This window comes from Sparus aurata, chromosome 15, assembly GCF_900880675.1.
Source record: "Sparus aurata chromosome 15, fSpaAur1.1, whole genome shotgun sequence".
Classification (NCBI taxonomy): domain Eukaryota; kingdom Metazoa; phylum Chordata; class Actinopteri; order Spariformes; family Sparidae; genus Sparus; species Sparus aurata.
In genome coordinates this window covers 14,796,416-14,811,605 of record NC_044201.1, presented here as the reverse complement: position 1 = coordinate 14,811,605, position 15,190 = coordinate 14,796,416, and the positions used below count along the sequence as shown (strand labels likewise).

The 15,190-nt window shown below is 40.4% G+C and overlaps 1 protein-coding gene across 1 annotated transcript in view; it reads right to left on the bottom strand.

Moving 5' to 3' along the window:
* cdh23 (cadherin-related 23) overlaps positions 1–14,889 on the bottom strand; it is a 187,034-nt gene extending 172,145 nt beyond the window's left edge. Inside the window, 1 exon segment of the mRNA XM_030442554.1 lies at positions 14,401–14,889. The gene's annotated coding sequence lies outside the window, so the exon portion shown is untranslated.
* Positions 14,890–15,190: the final 301 nt, after the last annotated feature.

The following is a 15,190-nucleotide window of genomic DNA, read 5'->3' as shown; positions in this document are numbered from 1 at the left end:
AAGTGAGCAGGAGATGTGAGCACTACAACTGGAGGACAGAAAAAAAACATTTGCTGCACAAATGTCGAGTAGGTGTTTCTGTGTGTGTGTGTGTGTGGGTGTGTGTGCGTGTGTCTGTGTGTGTGTGATGTTGATGAAGGGCAAATTCACAGCAACAGCTCATTTACACACATTGTTAAATAGCCATAATTAAGAAGTTGCAGCATTAATTGTCTGATAAAAAAGAAAAAGAAAAACTGAAACAGCATCATTAATTGCAATTTCAAGATTGGTTTGACCAGTCAGTGATTCGTGACACGTCCCAAAGGATGTTCCTGCAGGGTGTCCTGCATTTTCACCATGAAGTTCACACTACTCCATAGAGTACATATGAGTAGTCTAAAATATGATGATGCATGTAATTGAGTATTCATAATATATAGTTTAGAGAATATTACAGATATAGATTGGTGGGGACTAGGCACAAATACAAATCCATCTGCTACTTCAGCACCATGGACAGCGCCATAGATTTTACCTTGCACAACTTCAGTCTGATAAAAGATCAGTGAGTGAGGCAGACTAAATCAGTTGTTCTCAAACTTTTTTGGCAGAAATAAATCAGGTTTACACTTAATCCACCTTCAATCATTAACATGACAGGGAAAGCAACTCACAAAAGCAGCAAATGCGTCAGCTAAATAATATCAGTAAAGTCTTGTTGCTTAATGTCCCTACATAGATCATAGTTCAGTCAACTTAGTTTTCCGTCCATATTTTCCCCTGGTCAACAACTAGACGAGACTACTAAACAATCGCACCAACTTAACAACAGCTTGGCCCCTGCACTCTCCCTGCTACAAGGTGATGGAGAGCATTTTGGTCAGAACAAGAGAGATGGCATATCCCCTCAGATTGCCTACAGGGCATGGCATAGCTTCACTGGACCTTTCTTGAGTCAAAATTGATAAATAATTAAAGTTAGCGTGGGTCGCATAGAGCGTATATATGGTCAGATGTTGTTGGAAGTAGAGCAGTAAATCAGCTGTAAATTGCTGTACAAATACTTTTGACTCAGAGATTCTGACAAACTTTCTCCAAGCACACATTTTGGAAACATTGTATTGGTTGCATGAAGCCCCCTGTCTGGAGGCAACTCAGGATATGCAATAGCCCTCACCTTCATCGCTCCTTCTCCCTCTCTCCCCTTGTCTGCTGCTCTTTCCCTCCCTACCATTTGTTCCTTCTCTTTACACTGTCATCACTTGTCGCAACAAGGCCTCACTGGTCGGCAAACTCAGTGACAATTTAATTTTGAAGGGTTATCTTTCTAAATTCCCCATCTCCCCAAAGCCCACTGTGTTTGGGCTCACAGTAAAAGGAGCGGCACCGCTTGTCCTTCAGGTATCTGCTTGGTAAAAAAAAAGCTAAAATAAACTACAGAAACTGGTGTGAGGAGCAATAAAATACAATACAGATGCTGCGTTGTGTTGCTGCTCGCTGTCCTGTCACTGTGCTGCTGTTAGAGATATGCAATATGGAATGGATTGAATTTAGACAAAGCAGTTAAAATTTACAGGTGAGTGAGAAAGAGACAGAAGGTAAAGAATAGGCTGTCATTGCTTATTGTGTATATAATATATATGCGTGTGTGTGTGTGTGTGTGTGTGTGTGTGTGTGTGTGTGTGTGCTAATAATAGCTGTGCATGTGTGTCAGTATGAACAGGCACATTTGTTTTCATTTGGATTCTTGTTTTCTCAGCATTATTGCATTTCCCTTTCTGTAACAATGCAACCTGCAAGGCTATGTCTGCTACTTTTTTTACTCCATCACCTCTCATTTCCTTTTTCCCTTCCTTCTTCACCCATAAACATTCATTTTTTCTCTCTTGCTGTGCCCCAAAAACCTTGTCTTCCCCCTCATACCCTTTCCTCCCTCGTTGTCCTCTCTGATACAGTTGTGGTCCTCTCGTAAAGGGTATTATCTCAACTCAGTGGGAGTCTCAGACAGCCTGAACAGATTACACATTTGCACAATTTGTCCTTTCCAGGACAAAATGTCACATCCATCCCTTCCTACTGTTTGTATCATAAACACACCTGAGATAGCTTGACTTGGACACCCTGGAGCACTTTAGGTACACTCATGTACTGACAAACACAGTTTATCAAACCCAATAACTACAACACAGCAAAACCTGAGGGCAAAATCTGAGTTTTTCCTGTCTTTCTCATTGATGCTTGCTTAGGGTTGATCAGTCTGGATGAGGACAATCAATAAAGCCCATTCCCAGCACTCCACACTGAAAAAAACACATGTTGAGTATCTTTTTGTCCCATTTGCTGACTGAAAACACATTTAATAGAAAAATATGTCATCTCTGTATCATTTCTATGTGCTATCTCCTTTTGCAATAAGAGGCAGACCATGCTCTTACGATTTTTTGTCCCTCAAACTCATTAAAAATATAAAATGACATAGTTAAAATCTTGTGAAAGAACTGCTGTAATCTGATTTTTAAATTGAAGGAGGTATTAAAAATACTGCACCGTCACTGGGTTTTTCTTCTCCCTGTTCTAGTGTAAAACATAGGATAGTTGTTGATGTATATATGATTGTTGTTCCCAGCCACACAAATGGTCCTTTTTCTCTGCCCACGCCCCTTATTCAGCCTCTTCAGTAATTCCTCCTCCAAATGCTAAAGGACATTTCTGAGATGACGAATGGGTGAATATGAGTGATGGATACTGGTTGAGACAGACATGCTGGGTTTGAGAGAGCTGAGGCAGCCATGGAAAATACAAGCAGTCATCCTGCAGCAGCATCCGGATCTAGTCTCACCAGGATGCAGGAAGATTCAATATTAAACATTCTCAGTAAGAAAGCATCCACACAAAGTTACGGATGAACTGTACTTTACACTGACCTACCTATCTAGCTCTATCCTCTAGTGCGTATCACTCTAGGTTGCTGTCATAGCCTTTCGGAGGCAAAGTAAGCAGCTGCTGAGGACCTTGCTCTGCGCAGATTAAAAACGTAAAGATAACGGATAATATGTTGTGTTTAATGTGGTTAATGTTTCCTTTGTACTGTTTATTGTACACAATTTCAATGGTGGCAAGTTAATCTATTGTGTGTCTTGTCTTTCTCTCGTTCTCCTTTTTTCACTAGCACAAATAAAGTTTGTTGTTTATTTTGTCTAGGTTTTTAGATATCATCTGCTGAGTTTCCTGCCACCACACCAACCTAATCTCAGTAAACTGAAAATAATTTGTGATTGAAAATTGATTTTTGAAAAATTCAGACAACATAGCTTTCCAGAAAGACTGCACATTACTCTCATTACACATTACTCTATACTATTTGTATAAAGGTTATAAATCTGTCCACAGCGGGTGGATTATCTTGGGTGAACCGGACATTGTTACTGAAAAGAGACTTTGTTGTTTAACTCCACTGTCTCAGTGTACAGTGGCAGAACTCACCGATGCAATATATGCCAGAATCTCTGCAAATCAAACTGAACCTCTCTGCAAACTTGAGAAATGATGCAATATAACTAAGTACATTTACTCTACATTTACTTACTACACTGCACACTGTATAGTAAAGGAATAATTCGAGTGAACCATTATAATACAGGGCTCCATTTTGCGACCAAAATTTGAGACAGTGGGACAAAATTTCACAGTCAATCTGTGAATCTGACAGTGTTTTTTTTGTTTTGTTTTTTACACTGGTAGGTGGAAGGGGCAAATCAAAGAATCTGGAATTTGAAAATACAGGCGGCAGGCCAATGTTAGTGAGAGGGGAGGGAATGGGGAATGACACTGTAAGTAGCTAATGTGTGAAGGGGGAGGGTCCTGAAGGTGTTCTGAGAGCAGTTAAAGAGAAGGTTTAACTTTCAGCGAACAGTGGCGAAACAAACTCTTGACGCTTATTTTCTCCCCGATAAGCCTAGTAGTGTGCCAGAGTCATATCCTAACTCAGAGGATGAGTCCGAGTCTGAAGACACAAGTGTGGCGAAAAAGGGCAGAAAATACTGTTTTCATGAAGAATGGCTTGCGCGAATTTGACTGGTTAAGGCATCTCAGAGAGACTGATTCCATGAACTGCAAATTTTGCAGTCGATACCCTCAACATGTGGGGAACACTAAATTAACAGGTAATGCTGGTACTACACAGTTAAAACATAACACACTGGTCAAACACAGTGCTAGTCTAAGGCATACAATATGCCCTGACCTGAATGCAACTCCACTGTAAGTTGCGTTGAGAAGGCAAGAGGCTGTTAATCACTGTGATGAGGAGGCAGAATTAATATTTAAGTATAACACAACCTTTTTCATTGCCATGAAAGAACTACCCTTTACCCTTTTAATTATTATATTATATCATATGACACATACACATATACGTGTGAGTGTGTATATATATATATATATATTAGGGCTGTCAAAGTTAACGCGTTAATAACGCGTTAATAACGCGTTAACGCAACATCCTCTTAACGCCGTTAATTTTTTTAACGCGCGATTAACGCTCGGTATAAAAAAAAACAAAAAAACAAAACGCGCATTGAAAGATTTACGGCCGTCAGTGGCACCTGTAGTCTTGATCCAGAGGATGGCAGAAAGGGAATCAGAAGAAGATGCAGCAGGGTTGGCGGTTCGGGAAAAACACGGTGGACTGAAAAGTGAGGAAATTGAGAAAGGACTTACCGTAAAATACCAAATAATAGCCGGGGGGTTTAGTTGTTTCAATCACTTAACAGACCAAAAGGCAATTTGGGACAGGCGTTTAATTCCTTCCTCACAATAATCCTGGATGAAAACATTACAAACTTCTCCAGCTTCTCGGTGAATTCTCTGTAAGTGAAGTTGTTGCGGCGGAGGAAACGATTCAGCCAACCAGCACTCGCTGCAAACTCCTCATCTCTGCTGTCACTCACGGTGGCGGACATTTGTTTCTCCATCGTCCTGATCATTCTGCAGGACACTCTCTCGTGGCGTGCCCGTTTGCTGATAACTCATCCCCGCATGTTTATCTCAGTCTCCTCGCTAGCCTTCTTCCTCCCTCCAGCAGGCAGCCTGGCCCTGTTGCTGTCCTCCTCGGACAGACGCTCAAGCTCCGTTTCTCTCACTCTCTTCTGGTCGACAGAGAAACATCTAGCGGCTGCTTCTCCCGAGTTTTCCTCTGCATATTTTAACAGAAAGTTTGAATTTCAAGTGGTACTTTTTATTGTTTTGCTGCACCGGAGCCATGACGATCATCAGTGTGATACTGACTGACAGAAAGCAGCACACTGCGTGAAAAAGGCGAAGAAGAAAAACGTGCAGTGTCAGTGGACACCTCTTAGTCCTTAATTTAAAAAAAAAAAAAAAAAATTAGACCCGACAAATAACCGGCGGTTATTATTTACCAAAATATACATCTGCACCGGCGTTTAAAGGGACCCTGTGGATAATTGAAACCCGTATATTATTTGGTCATTTACGGTATGAACGGCAAACTACTTTCGAAACACTGCCAGATGGTTCGGTCGATAGGACAAAAGTTATCTGCATGTACTATCGACATGAAATGACTTACCATCGAAGTACATTGAGTCTCAAATATCACTTGCAAGCCAAACACAGAGCAGATGCAAAGAGCTCCCCCCCCCCCCAAAAAAATGTTCATAATGCAAGCATTTTTGCCCTTTCTTATGTTGTTAAAAGTATTAAGAACATTAAAAAATACATCAAGGTACATTTGGAACAGAAAAAAATGTGCCAAAAAAATTGCGATTAATTTGCGATTAATCGCGAGTTAACTATGGACAAAATGCGATTAATCGCGATTAAAAAAATTTATCGTTTGACAGCCCTAATATATATATATATATATATATATATATATATATATATATACATATATACATATATATATTATTTTTAATATAATATAATAATTAAGAAATGATTATATGTTGTATAGTCAATATAATTGATTTACGGTGTGCGCCCCTAAATTTTGTGCCTGGAGCTATGTGGTGGAGAGGTGCGGGAAGGTGGCAAATGGTAAGCAAACTGTGGCCCTGGCCCTTACTATGTCATTTCTGATGGCATATATTCAAGGTAGAGTGAAACATAAAATTGAAGACATGCAGATTAAATACATACTTTCCAGTTGACCATAAAAGAAAATACAGGAACTAAGAAACTTCCCTGATGTAAACAAACCTTTATAGCACTGAAGACCATATATCAGCATTTTGGTTCTGCCCAGTGTTAGAGCACTTCTCTGTGAGAGCATGTTAGAATTCTGACATTTAGATTGTTTAAGAATAGTGGAGAAATGCCATTGTGCGCAGATGAACAAAATTGTATGTAAGCAGGGGCTTTTGATGAGGAGGTGAGTTAGTGATTAGTGCAGAAGCATGTTCTAGGTTTACATTTAGCAGAGGACAGCATGACGTGCTCTAATAAGTCAGTTACGCACAGGTCAATTACACTGCAGAGAACAGGACTAAGCAGAGACGTGGTCCTCAATGCGAGCTCGGCTTCGCTGCAGCACTGTCCCACTCCACAAGATATACTGTCACCATCTATCAATCCCTCACTTTCTTCACCCCCTCTGTCACTCTGTCAGAGTCACTGCTCATCTTCTGCTCAACCCCCACCCCATCACAATATCTCATACCAGTCTCTCACTCTCTCCACGCTAGCCTTTTTCTGTCCATTTTCCTTACTTCTTCACTGTTTTTAGTCCTCTCTCTTTCTATTTTCTCTTCTTGGTTTAATCTACATTGACTAATGTCTCTTCCTTTTTGAATTACCACGCAACTCGGCTTGTCCAATTTTATGTCTTCCGTAGTCATTTCCAATTCTTTTTCTTTGGCAGATAATTGTCTCTCCTGTGTCCTGATGTAAAATGTCAACAGAACAAATATATGTCTTCTGTGGGCTTGTTGTGTTGTCATGGTGTGTGTGGGTCCAAGACGACCGTTTCCCTGTACCCAAAGAGTAATCAAATGTGTATCTTATGATTGAGAGTATTTCTCTTTGAAAAATCAGGATATCCTTTGCCTGCTCTCGAGGTTTTTTGTTATTGTTAGAAGAGTTATTATTCACCAGGTATTCATGAATCATCAGTTTCTCACAGTTATGCAGCAGGCTTTTGAAAGCCGAAACTATTTTGAGTCGATTAAATCAAGTCCAATGTTTACACCTGTAATACTTGCCAATATGCCTGAGATCCTGCCCTGAATCCTGAATTAAAGGCAGTCTATTCTAAGGCCTAGAATGACTATTAGGAACACATGAAGCTCCCACTGGGCAAAGCTTAGGGTGGCTGAGATCCAGGTCTATTTAATGAGTTGTTGTCCTATACCGTATCTGACAGTAATGTGTGATTAAGGCAGTGTAAAGTGAAGAGTAATATCTGGACCTGCTGTGCTCTCTCCAGAGAGGCCTGCCTGCCCACATGGCTGTATCTCCTGGCTTACTGCACTCGATATTATTGATTACATGGCAATTGTGTCTGACTCGCTTTAACCTCAAAGGCACCCTTCTCGGAGGGAGTGTTGGGCCTCAGTCGGCGGCCAGATCTGGATTATCACAGCAAATCGATGGCAGATTTCTGCCAGCCCTGTCCTCATGAAAAAGCCATCACTCATTAGCACAGTGATCACAGACAGATTAGCGGACATTTGGCCTCGTCAGGGAGAAGGGAGGGATGGCAGTGCTCTGATGAGCTGAGTAATGTCTTCCTTCCCGCCCTCCTGATCTCTTCATCTCAAACATGACATGACTCTCTGAAAGCCTTACTCAGCAAACCTCACTCACATGACAAGATTGCAATTTAAACAGGATAGCACTGGGAGTGTAGTGCTTCCTGAGGAGAAATGACAATCAAGTGGCCTGGCACACTAAGGCTGAGTAAACTGTTCACTTTGGTTGGGTCATGTGTCATTACTGCTGCTGATGTTCATATATATATATTGTTGATATCAGTTAATATGAAAACTTTTTGGTTTTAAATTACACAGTGCAGACAAACAATAATTTATAATACAATAATTTATAATCATTCAATTTCAAGAGAAGTTTTCTCTTTCAGTACGCTGATGTCATTTTTGACATGAAAATATTTTGCCTTCATTACATATCTTTGTCACAAGTGTTTGATTACCACATTCAAAGGATCAAGTGTATGAAAAATGCATGTCTATCGGGCAATATTTATTTATTCATTTTTTTTATTTATGTTGTTTATTTCGGGCATGTCAATTCATAAACATCACATTTCATCATTGTTCAAATAATACAATACACATGGCCGAAAGGGAAAAGCGGGAGAAGCCAAAGCTTATCAAGTCCCGCCCCCATTACCCACAGGATAAAATCTTCATCCTGATCTTTTCTTGTCATTTGCATTTTACATTTTCTTTTCTTTTTTTTCAACTTCTTTTGTTATGACCTTTGACAAAACATATTACAGCAGTAGCATACAGAGCTGAATTCAAGCTCTAGACAGTACATACAGATTACATGTGTGTCTACTGTTGTGTGCCGATTTACAGGGCTAGTTGAGTTCTTCACAGCTCAGAAGAACTTGTGATAACTCACAGTAGTGTCACAGTGTTCGTACCTAAGTTATCTCACATTGTTGATACACATTATAACAACATCCTGCTATGTACAACTGGCATTGGCCTTGGACCATACAATTTTCTCAGGTTCAACTTATTGTATGGGTACAGAATGGTATTTGTTATGCTCACATGCCGTCTCAACACAGTGTCTGCACAGTGTCTGTTGATTCGTGCCTCTGACCTTTATCAACCCTCCTGTATTGATCTGTACTGATCAACGATTGAATGTACATACTTTTTCTTGAAGCCACTTAATGTTACACTGGTATCAGGGTTTTTTACTTCCCGATATCCCGAAACTGCTCTCGGTCAGGCTCTAGACCAAACCTCAGCTTTCCAGAGGTAGAACCACCTAAGCTGTCCTCATCTTTACCTACGTTTTTGAAAATGTGCCCAAAATCACTAAATCACTGCTTCTTCAGAATGCAGCTGGACTATTCTGGACACACAACAACTACTCTATGCCTCCCCACCCTGAGAGAGACATCCCTCCCCTGTTGTTTCCTTATCTGAAACATGGGTCTAAAGATAGAGAGTAAAGCCCTATGAGGGAAATCTGTGATAATGGGCTATATAAATAAAATTGACTTGACTTAACTCAATAAAAGATCACTAACTCCCTGCCAGGCAAACACAAGACAGGCAACTGTAGGACACATGCCAAGACAAAAGTATTCTTCCACTGGAGACTATGCCTGTAGCCTCTTTGATTATGTATGGACTGACAGTAAAACTAAACACTGTGGGAAAGACGCGGGGAAGCTTACACAGGACCTAGGGAGATGGTAATTACCAGGAACAGGATGGGAGCGCTGCAAGGCGCCGCATTAGAGCACCCTGTCACAAAACGCTTGAGCAGGCACAACTCATACACACTCCGTCCTGTGCTGACCAGCAACATGATGTGTGTGTGAGAGTGACACGCGGCCTGAGGGGAGGGGTGGGGGTTGATTAGTGTTCACTTGGAGTAAATAGTGGAGGAGAAGCCCCCTCATGCGCCGCACACTGAGACACAACTGGGTGAGAATGTGCACTGCATTTGTCAAGTGAATGATGAGGAGCTGTGTCTGCAGTAGGAGCATTAAAACCTGATGAAAGACTGATGGTGCAGTGATGGAGGTTACATGTTGATAACACTTCATCTTGTAGACATGTCAACTGTACTCTACTGCAGTGTCAGTGCATAGCACTCATGTGACATGGTGAAAGAGAAACAACATGGATGAAACTGATAAATTCCTATTCAAACATTCAGCACTTTAATGATGGGCAATAAAGCCTATAAAATCACAAGATTCTGTTGTTTCAGTCAAGTAATTTGAGCAATGTCAATGTTCTCTTAATCTGCATATACAAATGAAACAAAAGAGCCACATGAACAAGATTAATGTGGCACTTATTACTGAATTGTTGTAATATCAATTCAGCACTTTGCAATATTCACTGAATTACACTATAACACAATGAAACCCAAAGTTCTGTTCATCATTATGAGTTTAAACTCCAGAGATTTAAAATAAAAAGTTCTAATTCTCAATGAGTTATTATCTCATTAGAATTGTGGGACATGAAATCTCAATTTCAGGCTTGAGAATTATATGGAGAGACGATAAGCGATAATAATGAATTATTGCTTCACAAAGCCCAAGATGACGTCCTCAAATGTCTTGTTTTGACAACAATAAAAAAGGTATTTGGCTCAGAAAATATTCAAAATTAAAAAGCTTAAATCAGAGAATTTTAACCTGTTTTTCTTTGAACAATTACTCAGACCACTTAATCGATAATCTAAAAAGTTGCAGATTGAGTTAATAATTTACATTTAAGTTATTAATCATTGCAGCCCTAATCAAATGAATACTAAATATAAACGATGTACAGACACAAGTCATTGCAGACTTCTGTGAAGCCAATTGTCTCACAAGATACAAATCTAAAAAAAACCAAAGTAATGTGTGACAAAGGTGTGCAGGAAGCAAGATACCATACGTGCTGCTGCCACCTCCTTTCTGCCTGAGTGCAGACTGACATAACAATCTTAGCTCTCTGATTTCAGGCTTTTAGTGTGTTTGTGGACAAATTGTGGTGAGAACATAATGATACACTTCATGACTTTTCCCCTCACATCCATCCACTGATAGAAGCAGCACAGATCAATACGCTGCCATGTCCCTCTCGTCCTCCACTCGACTTTTATTCTACTGAATCACAATTTTTTCGGCTTCACCTGTTTCAATACGCAGAGACTAGAACTATTTTTAAGACAATTAGATGTGTTGTTAATGAGTTTCCCTTGATTTATTCTGTAATCACAGCATCAGCACGCTATTTATCTCAATGTTTATTTGCCTCAGCTCTACACTAACTAAAACGTTATGCCGGTAAACAAATTCAAAGCCTCCATAATGTGATTGCCTCTTCCCCAAATTTTGCTGTCAGTCTAAAAATGCCCATTTCTTTAGCCTGACTTTCTTTTTCACTTGGCCGTTACTTGCTGCAATGAGCTCTGCAAAGCTGTCCCAGCAGAGGCCTGTGTGTATATCAGACAACATAAACACAGACAGCTGTGTCAGAGGGCAGCCGATAGCCTGTAGAGACTCATTCATCTCCTTTTGTCTCTTTCTTTGTTAGAGTTCAGTCATTCCATCCCGCCAACAGCTGACTGTTTCCATCCCGGTTGAAAGATCAAAACAAACCATTTAGTAGCTCCTCTCTGGCACAGATGACCTTTGCATCTTAACATCCCTTAACCCATCCTTAACCCTAACCCTATCCTCATTCAGCCCTGCCTCTCCTCTCACTTCACCCTCATTGTCTCTGGTCCCGTCCTGTCTCTCCCTCGCTCCGTGCTGTTTCAGCTACACTTCAAGGCAGCAGCCCATGCGTAAATACCAACAACAAGGATTTGTCACACAACAAAGCTGCCATTAAATTGCTGTTTTGTTTGTTTTACATGGCATGTTTTTTTTTCAGGGGAGAATATGACACAATCTGGTAAATGCTACTAGCTTAGATATAAATGTTTTAACTGTGGGATTTGAAAGGCCTACATTCTTTCCTGTGGGAAATTTCTGTTTCAAATTGCTTCAGAATGGTTTCACAGTTAATAATAAATTAATACAGGGACTAGGAGCAATAGACTAACACGAGATTAATGTGGATGGTTGTGTTTACAACCAACTGTTCAAACAATTGTCCTCAAAAAAGGTAATGTCAGTGATCAGATTCATTTTACCCCACTGAAGTCAGAAAAGCATGTTTTCACATCCATAAGGACAGCAGCATGTGGGAACTGAAGGTTTATCTGTAATACAGTTGGCTGAGAAAAATCATCTCCTTAGCCCTCCCCTCCTCTCAAACCTGTTTTTTTCAGTTCTGCCCGACTGCCTTGGCTGATTTAATGACCACACACAGCTGGACCAGTAGAGAGAAGAGAGAAGAAATGGGAAAAGTGGGAAGTGTAAGATGATCATAATTGCAAGTACCAGGGATGTTGTGTAGAGACCAAAAGCAGCAGAGAAAAGGCAGAAAACCGACATTTAAGGTGAGCTTTGTCTAAAGCTGTCATATACAGAGCACTGTAATTAAACCACAAGAGTGAATTATTCTGTCAGCATAAATACACTGCTGTATAAATACAAATGTAATAAAAATCAATTCCTGTCAACTGCAGACCTAGTGTGCCATAAACAAATGATGCTGATATCCTAAATATAAGCAAGTAAGGAACAAAAAAATAAATACAAAATTAAATCACATTCATGTGCAATCACCCATCAGTTACTCAAGAGCAGGTATATAGACTATCCACATGCATGTTCACCTGGAAATCAATGCCAAATCCCTCTAAATACTTCCACTCACAATTACAAAATCTATATCAACACCACTAGGGAAAAATGTAATGCTTAATTCTAATATCCACCACTTTCCAATACTCTGCATTCCCTTATCTGCAAGTTTACCATTCTTCAATTTTATGTCGTCCTTCCTTGCCATTATCCTTGCTCTGCTCTCTGTCTGTGTCCTCATAGGATAGTCCCGAAGAGTCACCGTATCTGCAATTCATTCCTCGATCCCTCATACTGAGTTTCATTTGAGCCTGTCAGTCAAGGTGTCCGTCAGATATGGACTCTCCAGTTAACTGTTTTTTTTCTTCCTTCTTATATTCTGAATGAATTCAGGGAGAGTGACAGAAACTCAGAAAGGGAAACTGTCATAGGCATGTTGTGTGTGTGTGTGTGTGTGTGTGTGTGTGTGTGTGTGTGCGTGTGCATGCATGCATGCGTGCGTGCGTGCGTGTGTGTGTGTGTCAGTACTTTAGAACACATTATATAAGAATAAACCTACAACCAGGGTTACCTGGGCCAAAGTTTCCACCATATTCCAGCAGAAGCTGAGACAGCATATCTTCAGAGACAGTCAGGCTGGCTCACAACTTTTATATAATTTAACTCTGATTTGGTACAAAGACATCATTGTATCCAACAGGGTGAGCGAAACATATTTTCAGCCCCTTGTCTGGGCCAAAAAATAAATAAATAGTGAATTTCTGCTTGAAGATGACTAATTTATAATCGCTGGTCCAACTCTGATAATTACTCCTTTGCTTCCTGACGACAGTGTCATATATTATAGTATACTACTGTTAAACATATTTAAGGTAATTAAGTATGAATACAATATCTGATTTTCAATTACACGATTATGAGTATTTAATGTTAATTTGCATATTAAAGATTTGATCAACTTTAAAGTTTTTTGCGAATATCGATCAGAATTGCTCCAGATGCAATACATTGGCCTTGGAAAAACATTACAGGCATTACAATCCACATAATGTCATTCAGACTTGAGATATGGTGCTTATAATAAATCGATTCAAAATTCAATTTGAGCACATGCACACAAAAAAAAAAAAACTATAACTGGCTGAAAGTTTTGGGCGCTGAGAGCAGGGGATAAAACGAAAAAACAAACAAACATCTGCATTGCATTATTCTACATTGTTGCATCCGCGGTCTATGAAGGTATTTCTAAAAGAGGACTAAAGCCCCATTAACTAAAATATTTAGCGACTTGTACGGCTGTATCTACAGTTACAAGAATACATATGTAATGGGGAAAAAATAATATACTGACCCAGGCCGCAGGTTTAATAGTTAGATTCTCAAACTGAGTGGTGTTCCCCTTTAACCTGGCGTTGCGCTGCGTTCATGTGACACATGAATAAATAAGTGTGCACCGAGGCGCTTCCCAGCCGCCACTTCGGGAGTCGCCCGGGCTACCTGAGATAACACCGTGCACCTGACACCTCTGCAGGCATGCACGCTGCCTCACATTTACTGACGGCTTAATTACTCCGATAAAATAACCCGTGCAAAACCAACTGCAACAGTTGGAGTGCACCATTACCAAAAACAACATAACTTGAACGAAGAGGAATGCATTACTATGGTGTCCATTATCTGCCCGCACATCCCATTCAACTGACAACTCATTAAAATACTTATTCGTTTGTCTTTCAACTACTTGTACAACTCTTTGGTGCGCAAATTCAAAAGACACCGCTTAGCCATATGCCAAAGTAAGAGAACTATTCGTGACTGTAAAGTGTTGAATTACGCACAACTCGTCTACAGTGAGTAGAACATGTTACACTACAGTGAAAAACATTCTCATTGATGTGAAAAGCTGCTCTCTGCCGCAGTCGCCCCTCTAACACTGCTTCCTGACAATCAACTCATAGCAAGATGATCATGTCATTATCATATTGTCCTACCTTCCTCGTCCGTGTCCGTCGCTGGCTGAGCGCCTTTAGATTCGATTGCCTGTCCTGCTGTGATGCGTTACCAAGTATCTGCTACCTCTCTCTCTCCTCTCTCCTTTCTCCTCTCTCCCTCCCTCCTTCCTCCTCTCTCTCTCTCTCTCTCTCTCTCTCTCTCGATGTCTCCCGTTAGCTCCACTCTATCACCACCAACGCCCTGGTCATTGAAAGTGTTCACTTCCCCTTGTTCAGAACTACCAGTCCGAAAACCCAGCAAGCCCAAAATAATCCTCCACCTGTTTGGAGCTCCTACATGATGTCCCGTGTTACACCCACTCTTCATAGTTCCACTCCAGAACTCCCAGCACTTACAGGTGCAGCCCTGGAGGTTTTAAATGATCTTCCTAAGCATCTTGTTCTCTTAATTAAAAATCCCTCACATACTGCCAGTGCATGCAGTCTCAAACGAGTTCCATATTTGCAGAGAGCATAAAGGCATGCCCCTGCTGCCTTTCTGTCAGTGAAAAATGTAAAATAATTACTCTCAATGTGTTCACAGATCATTTAAAGCTTCACAGAAGAGGGCTGAATCCACTGAGATTAAAGAGATCTATTTATGAGCCTCCTAAATAAGCTTATGAGCTAATATATTACACAGATTAAATTTGAAATCCATTATTTAACCACAGAGGTCAGGGATCTGAAGAGCAATAGCCAGTGTGATAGCATCATCTAGTGTGTAAAATAAGAATTACAAATTAAAACAGCCACGGAACTCCCATTTCTCATCTGCTGTGCAAACTGA